Here is a 9195-nt window from a genome sequence, read left to right as displayed (position 1 = left end):
TATATATATATATATATATATATACATACATACATACATATACATACTAAAATAAACTACTACTTGTACTACTATTCACAGTTTTTCACTTCGCAGGGCTTCAGGGTACGGATCCCCTGTGATAAACGAGGGACTATTGTATAATAATATAATATTTTATAAAAAAGTATCTAAATATTATAAAATTACTGAAGTCCCATTTAAAATTAACAGTATTCATAGTTAATGAAATACATTTTTTGGGTATCATTATTGATGAGAAGCTCACATGGAAGTCTCATGTAAATTACTTAAGAATAAAAATAGCAAAATCAATTGCATTACTGTAGTAAAAGAGTTTCTGATTGACAAAGCTTTGTATATGTATGATATACATGCATATACATATACATATACATATACATATAGGGCCTTCTCCTACTCCGCTCCTGTTTCCTGGAATATCTTACAAAAACAATTGAAGCTCTCGACCTTGACCTCTCTAAGTGGTTTTAAGAATCTGTTGGACTCCTGGCAGGGACCAATGCAGACATGTTCCTGTTTTTAGTTTTCCACATTCACTTTAGAATCTAGCTGTTTTTTTGTTACCTTTTTCTTTTAGGCATCCTATTTGTTTAAAAAAAAAAAAAAACTGGAGTATGACTTTTTATAACTGTTTATTGTTGTCGCTGTTGTCCATTGTTGTCATCATTCTTTGTTGAAATCAGGTCTCTCTTGTAAATGAGTCCTCGAGGCTCAATGGGATTTACCTGTCTAAATAAAGGTTGAATGAATGTTCCATATTTAAGCTATTGTATTGAAGTTTGGGGAAAAGCATGCAAAACAATTACAAACTTTATTTTTATTTTACAAAAAAGAGCTCTAAGAATTATTAGTAGGAAGTGCTATGGTCACCCAACAAATATATTATTTCATCAATTGAAACTATTAACATTTTATGATTTGGCTGAATATAGTATTTTGCAAGTCATGTATAAAGCTCATAAAAAATATTACCCCCAAATAGTAAATTAAAATTAGTTTAAAAAAAAAAGTTGTTATAACCTTAAGGAAATGGACATGTTTGTAAAACCTCTATAGAACTAGTGTGAAGGAGCGCTGCATTGTAATTCAGGGAATAGGATTATGGAATTGCCTTGTTATCACCAATTTTTTTTTAAACAATTTACACGTTTAAACAGATGATTAAGTTAAAACTGTTGGGAAAGTATAGTGTCGTGAAGGATTTCTAATATTTTTGTTTTCACTTTGGAGGTTTCCTTGAGAGGGGCTGGACACTCTTCCACTCTGGAGTTGCCCCTGGTGAGAGGCGCCGAGCAGGAGTGGGCATACTTATTGCCCCCCAACTTGGTGCCTGTGTGGTGGGGTTCACCCTGGTGAATGAGAGGGTGGCCTCCCTCCGCCTACTTGTGGGGGGACAGGTTCTGACTGTCGTTTGTGCTTATGCACCAAACGGCAGTTCAGGTTATCCACACTTTTTGGAGTTCTTGGAGGGGGTACTAGAAAGTGCACCTCCTGGGGACTCCCTTGTTCTGCTAGGGGGACTTCAATGCTCATATGGACAATGACAGTGAGACCTGGAGGGGTGTGGTTGGGAGGAACGGCCCCCCTGATCTGAACACGAGTGGTGTTCTGTTGTTGGACTTCTGTGCTCGTCATGGATTGTCAATAACGAACACCTAGTTCAAGCATAAGGTTGTCCATATGTGCTCTTGGCACCAGGACACCCTAGGCTGCAGTTCGATGATCAACTTTGTCATCGTCTCATCTGATCTGCGGCCACATGTCTTGGACACTCGGGTGAAGAGAGGGGCGGAGCTGTCCACTGATCACTACCTGGTGGTGAGTTGGCTCCGATGGTGGGGGAGGATGCCGGTCAGACCTGGCAGATCCAAACGTATTGTGAGGGTTTGCTGGGAACGTCTGGCAGAGTCTCCTGTGAGACGAAGTTTTAACTCCCACCTCTGGAAGAACTTTGAACATGTTCCAGGTGAGGTGGCGGACATTGAGTCTGAGTGGACCATGTTCCGTGCCACTATTGTCGAGGCGGCTTACCGGAGCTGCGGCCGCAAGGTTGTCGGTGCTGTCGCGGCGGCAACCCTCAAACCCGATGGTGGACACCGTCGGTGAGGGATGCTGTCAGGCTGAAGAAGGAGTCCTATCGGGCCTTTTTGGCCTGTGGGACCCCGGAAGCAGCTGATGGGTATCGGCAGTCCAAGTGACATGCGGCTCGGGTGGTCGCTGAGGCAAAAACTCGGGCATGGGAGGAGTTTGGAGAGGCCATGGAGAATGACTTCCACACAGCTTCGAGGCGATTCTGGTCCACCATCCGGCGTCTCAGGGGGGGAAAGCGGTACGCCACCAACACTGTTTATAGTGGGGGTGGTGTGCTGCTGACCTCAACTCGGGATGTCGTGGGTCGGTGGGCAGAATACTTTGAAGACCTCATCAATCCCACCGGCACGTCTTCCACTGAGGAAGCGGAGCCTGGGGACTCTGGGTTGAGCCCTCCAATCTCTGGTGCTGAGGTCACCGAGGTGGTTAAAAAGCTCCTCGGTGGCAGGGCCCGGGGGGTGGATGAGATTCGCCCGGAGTTCCTTAAGGCTCTGGATGTTGTAGGGTTGTGTTGGCTTACGCGACTCTGCAATATTGCATGGACATCTGGGGAAGTTCCCCTGGATTGGCAGACCGGGGTGGTGGTCCCCCTATTAAAAAAGGGGGACCGTAGAGTGTGTTCCAACTACCGGGGAATCACGCTCTTAAGCCTCCCTGGTAAGGTCTATTTGGGGGTTCTGGAGAGGAGGGTCCATCGGATAGTCGAACCTCCAATTCAGGAGAAGCAGTGCGGTTTTCATCCTGGCCTTGGAACACTGGACCAGCTCTACACTCTCAGCAGGGTCCTGGAGGGTGCGTGGGAGTTTGCCCAACCGGTCTACATGTGCTTTGTGGACTTGGAGAAGGCATTCGACCGCGTCCCTCGGGGAACCCTGTGGGGGGTACTCTGGGAGTATGGGGTACCGGGCCCTTTGATACGGGCTGTTAGGTCCCTTTATGACCGGTGTCAGAGCCTGGTCTGCGTTGCCGGCAGTAAGTTGGGCTTGTTCCTGGTGAAAGTTGGACTCCGCCAAGGTTGCCCTTTGTCATCGATTCTGTTTACAACTTTTATGGACAGAATTTTTAGGCGCAGCCAAGGCATTGAGGGGATCTGTTTTGGTGGCCTTAGGATTGCATCTCTGCTTTTTTGCAGATGATGTGGTCCTGTTGGCTTCATCAGATCGTGATCTACAGCTTTCGCTGGAGTGGTTCGCAGCCAAGTGTGACGCGGCCGGGATGGAGATCAGTTCTTCCAAATTCGAGGCCATGGTCTTGAGCCAGAAAAGGGTAGAGTGCCCTCTCCGGGTCAGGGAGGAGGTCCTACCCTCATCTATGGTCATGAGCTTTGGGTTGTGACCGAAAGAATGAGATCTCGGATACAAGCGGCCGAAATGAGTTTTCTCCGCAGGGTGTCTGGGCTCTCCTTTAGAGATAGAGTGAGAAGCTCGATCATCCGGGAGGGACTCAGAGTAGAGCTGCTGCTTCTCCACGTCGAGAGGAGCCAGTTGAGGTGACTCGGGCATCTGTTTAGGATGCCTCCTAGACGCCTCCCTGGTGAGGTGTTCCGGACACGTCCCACCAGGAGGAGACCCAGAGGAAGACCCAGGACACGCTGGAGGGACTATATTTCTCGGCTGGCCTGGGAACGCCTCGGGATTCCCCCGGAAGAGCTGGCCCAAGTGGCTGGGGAGAGGGAAGTCTGGGCCTCCCTACTTAGGCTGCTACCCCTGCGACCCGACCCCGGATAATCGGAAGAAAATGGATGGATGGATGGATGGACATTGGAGGTTGTGCAATCCTAAAATGTTGTTTGTAGTTATTTTATATATATTTTTAAATAAGGGGCATACATAAGAATTTTCTTCTTTTTCTGCACCCTTTTCATTCAATATATTTTTCTTTTTAATTAATTTCTTTTGTTTCTTTTAAAGGAATGATAAGTAATAAAAATTAAAATAATAAATAATATATTGTCAAAAGAGCCAGTTTACAGAATATGTCTCATATTTCTAAAGGATATTAGAAAGATGTTTTTATAAAACATGCTAACTATGCTACAGTAAGACAAGTCATAAAGAAAATTTAGTTTCCAATTCTATGTGCAGCCCTTTGATTGCTTTAAATGTCTTGATGTCGCAAATTTGGAAAAAAGAACATGTTGCCCACCTCTGACCTAACGTTACCTGTAAGACCATCAGTACCATTATCTTTTTACCAGGTCATTGACACATCTGAAGGGGTCATTTACCTGTTTGTCAGACTCTCACAGAAAGTAAAATATCCGAGCATTTCAACATGCTTGCACAAGCCTGCAGTGAGTCTGTAACCTTTTAGAGCATGGTTGCCATCTAGTGTATAAAACACTCAATAAAATAAAAGCAAAAAACTGAATGAATGTAACCTTTCAACTTTATTCAGTTCAGTTCATTTATATACAAGCAGTTTCCATTTAAACCTGTCTCAGCGCACTATACAAAATAAAAAAACAGAATTTAATACATGTGAAACCATCTGCCTGCACCCTTATTTGCCCTTGAGCAAGGCCCTCAACCCCCACCATCTGCTCCCAAACAGGTCTGTCTTGAAAATGAGTCTTCGTGACTCAATGAGACTACCTTTATAAATAAAAGTTAAACAAATTAATTAATTTAAATTAAAAAAAAAATCAACTTTATATGCAGTTTACTATCTTGTCTAAGTTTCCACGTACAAAAATCTTTAGATGAGGCAAATGCTGTATAAAATAAATATATAATTGCATATAAACAATATCCTTTAATCCTTAGATCTTGTTACCGTTTTTCTTTATAATTTATATTTTTGTTGTCTGTAACTGGGACCCTGTGTACGTAGTTTCGTTCCACCTCATGTAACACGTGTGATGTGAGTGACAAAAAAGACACCTTGACCTCAATATCCATTTATCCAATAAATATCTTTTCATCATCTCTGTTTACTCAAATAAGCCACTAACGTGTGGCTTTCATGTGTCCACTCTGAGGACACAAGCAAATTTTTAAACCAGTCTTTACTTGCAAGGGCAGAGTTCACACACAGGCTCACATGTTCAAAAAGTTACATGCTCTAAACCCCGGACAGTGAGACACTTTTCAGACAGAGGCGACGACCTCGGCTTTCCAGCTTACAGACTCGGAGAAGGCCTTGGAGTTTATCAGGTGGCGCTCCTGCAGGCTCCTCTCTGAGCAGACAAACAACTCTCTAACTCACACACATTCATTTAACATTAGTTACCTTGACCTAAATTCCCCTGACAATTATCTTAATAGCTTTGCCATGAACTTCACACACTTGGGTGTTGCAAGCTTGTTTTACATTTGGTCAAACTTGGCTTAATTGCAGCAAAGTTCTGAGCCTCCGCTTCCAAAATTCAAGTCCATTTTTTATTCTATAATGAGGCCAAACGTCCCATCTGCAGATAAAGTAACCAAACGGTAAGTCTGGCTTTGAATTGGCGACTTTTACTATCACGTGCCGGAGAGCTGTTTGCACAGTATGAGCTCATGCAGAGTTTTAATCAGAGGGGTATTTTTGCGCAAGTTGACACTAGGAGTAATTTACTGTTATCAGAGGGAAACCTGGGGCGTTGCTATCAGTGTTATCAGTGTCTAGAGTTCATTGAGTTGAAGAAGAGCAACAGAGCAGGGCATCGAAGAGGAGGAGCTTCATTAATGTGCCTCTGAAAGTTCAAACTGCTTTTGCCTTGTCATACAGTGAGAAAATGATCATGTCAGAGATTAAAGTACAGCAATTCTGCAAACAAAGCAGTTTTTATTATTCATATGATATGTTTAAGAGTTTATTTTGCCCTAATAAAAAAAAAAAAATCAGCATCCAAAAATGTCTGTGTAATACAAAAAGATCTAAATTACAAGCAAACAAATCATATGTCATGACACTCAGTAAATAATTCAAATAAATATTGCACAAACTTCATTGTGCTGATTCTAACACTAATACTGCACGATGTTTTGAAATGTGGCAAAGTGATGATGAGCATAGCCTGAAGTAGGCAACGTTTGCCAAAAAATAATCAAATAAAAATGGATTAAGAAACCATCTGCAGGTATTGTGCTACTGTTTGGCACAGAGCCAAGGCTGAGGGAACTTCTTGGCCTCCACAATAATCTTCAGTACAGTTTAACCATCAAGTTTTTTTCTCCAACCTACTAAAATGAATCTTTTACACAGAGGTGTCAAACTCACTTACAAAAAGGGGCCAAAATTTAAACCTTTTTCAAACTAAGAGCCGGTTTCTGAAACTACATTAACTCAAATCAGATTCCAAACATCTTTTCTTGATTGCAGGGTCCTCAACAAAGGTTTGATTGGTCTCATTTGATATTCTCTGTTGCACTTTTGACATCATAATCAAAGATTACTGAAAAAATTAAAGTGATATAAGTATTTTGTATTTAAAATATCATCTTTGGAGCCATAAGATGGCAACGAGGGCCACATTTGGCCCCTGGGCCTTGAGTTTGACACATGTGAACAGCGTTGTTAGAGGTTCATCTTGAAATGCAAAATTGCCGGTATTCGTTTAACCTTAAAGATTGTTTACAAAATAAAGCTATTAGGTTTAAAATAGTGTTGATGAACTGGCAAAAAATAATTTTCCTTATTTGTGCATAATTTTACCTTTAATTTTACCCATATTCATTGCAGGTCATTTATTTTTTTGTAAAACTGTTGTTGAAGGTAAAATGTTTCTCAACAACCTAACTCCATATTATATTACAGATCTTATTGTTCCATAGTTTCCTAACAAAACACTTTGTTCTCAGACTGCAGGATTACTCATGGCTCCTAGAGTTTCCAAAAGCAGAATGGGAGGAAGATCTTTCAGTTATCAAGCTCCTCTCTTGTGGAACCAACTTCCAGTTTCTGTCCATGAGGCTGACACATTGTCCAGTTTTAAGAATTTCCTTTTTGATAAATCCTATAGTTAGGGTTGGCTTCCTATGCTGCTATAGGCTTAGAATACTGGAGGACAAACTGACCTCGTTTTTTAAAATTAATTGTTAAAATTGAATAGTTTTCATTTGATACTATTTCTATATTAACGTGATTCTTGACCTGCCATTGTGTATCTGTTCTTGTCAAACCCAGCCGGTCGAAGCAGATGGTCGCTTGTCCTGAGCCTGTTCTGCTAAAGGTTTCTTCCTCATGAGGGAGTTTTTGCTTTCCACTCTCGCCTTCATGCTTGCTCAAGATGAGAGTATGATGGAGTTAAACTCAAAGCAGTCTGCTCCTCAGATAAATAGTGTTAAATTAATTTGATATATGAATGTTTCTGTTCAGTGCCCTGAGGTGACTTCTGTTGTGACTTGGCGCTGTATAAATAAACTGAATTGAATTGAAAAGGTTCAAAAATTCTGATACAACTAATATTATGACTGCCATCTGGTGGCTAGAATATCCAATGAAATGAAAGGAGGTTCAAAAGTGCAGAACCATAAACTACAAGGTCACGGACCTGAAACCAGTAGCACCGAATTAATTCTCTTAGAAAATACTTCCCACGTATATACACTTAAATGTTCACTTAATCACAATGACCTTGAAGGTTAATGTTTTGCCCAGCAGGTTGCCTCCTCTTATTGCCTCACTTAAGAGCAAAGCTGTAAATGTCACGTGTTATAAACTACAGTAAGGACAGTAGAGTTTTGATGTGAGCTTCTTGCATTAGTTTACATCAAACATTTACTGTTATCAGGGAGAGTCCTGCAGCGATGCTATCAGTGTTCTCAGTGTCTAGAGTTCACTGAGATGGAGAAGGGCTGAGGGATGAGGAAGGAGGAGCTGCATTAATGCATCTGTGATAATCAAATGGCCCTGGCTTGGTCTGCTCCTCCTTTTGTTTGACCTCTACTGTCAGGGACATTGATAGTTAAATCAAGATTATGTCAGGGTATAAAACCCTGATATTCTGTGAGCAAAGTTATGTTTTATTAGATTAGTGTTTAGATGTTGGATTTTTCTACCTTAATTCTGGCTGAGTGTAAAAGTGATTTATTTCTATTTCCCATTGCTTTCCGAATGATCATTCCTACTTAAAGCAAGATGCTTTGCTCTGATGTGGGAGGCGCAGAGTTCTGGCTGAGGAAAGTTGTTGACATCAACCTCAAGGCTTTTCTTCTTAGTCGCTTCAGTGGTGTCCAGCCTTAGTAAAACTGGCACGGGACGCACTCAGCCCCGGGGTAGGAGAGGCTCGGCTGAGAAACTGGAAAAGGAAAAAAATAAATAAAAATGAACAAATGCAATGGGACTGCCACCACTCACAGGCTGCCTATGGGATAGTCCCTCGCAGCCTGTTGAGGGTGGTTTAATGATAGCGTTGGGAGAGGATGCAAGAGGAGGAGTCCAAGCGTTAAGTTGCATGTTTCTGCTCTGGTGTCTTGTGTCACTCTTTTCTGTGAGGGGAAAGGGAGAGGACATCCAAATCACATGCTGGAGCTTGATTTGTTACATAAACACAGACCTCCACAGCCCCCAGTCTGCTCACATCAAATGTGTTCTGTAAATATGTGCAGATATAACACTGCTGATGACTTTGGTGGTGGCCAAGGAGAGCTGTCGAGATGTTTGCTGCACAGAGCTGCATCCCTTCACCTCACAGCTCTCACGGACCTCTCCAAGGCACAACTGCATATATGGATTATATTTGTTCAGTATTACAATATATGTGGTGCACATTCATAAAATGAATAACTCAGTCAGTATAACCTTTGAGTCAAATTTGTATTTTTCAAATCATGACTAATTAACAAAAATCAGTTTATGCAGTGTTAAAAACAATCTAATTAATATTAATCAGGATAATCTTAACCTTATGAATATTCAACACTTCTGGCTGCCACATGATGCTAGTCCTTGGAACAAGAGCAATGTCAAATAATGTCTTACAGGGGTATTCTGTAATATACTTTCCTGGCTATGGGCTGTCCAATCAATATTTATCACCATGAAGAACAGTTTCCCAAAGCTAAAAGAGCCTGACTCGACCGGGAACGCAGGGACAGGGCTTTTAAAGATACACACTCACTGAACTGACTCTGCACATTTTCTCTGCTTTCTGGC

This window comes from Nematolebias whitei, chromosome 9 (assembly GCF_014905685.2).
Source record: "Nematolebias whitei isolate Nwh7 chromosome 9, NemWhi1, whole genome shotgun sequence".
Taxonomy (NCBI): Eukaryota; Metazoa; Chordata; class Actinopteri; order Cyprinodontiformes; family Rivulidae; genus Nematolebias; species Nematolebias whitei.
This window is presented reverse-complemented; position numbering follows the sequence as displayed.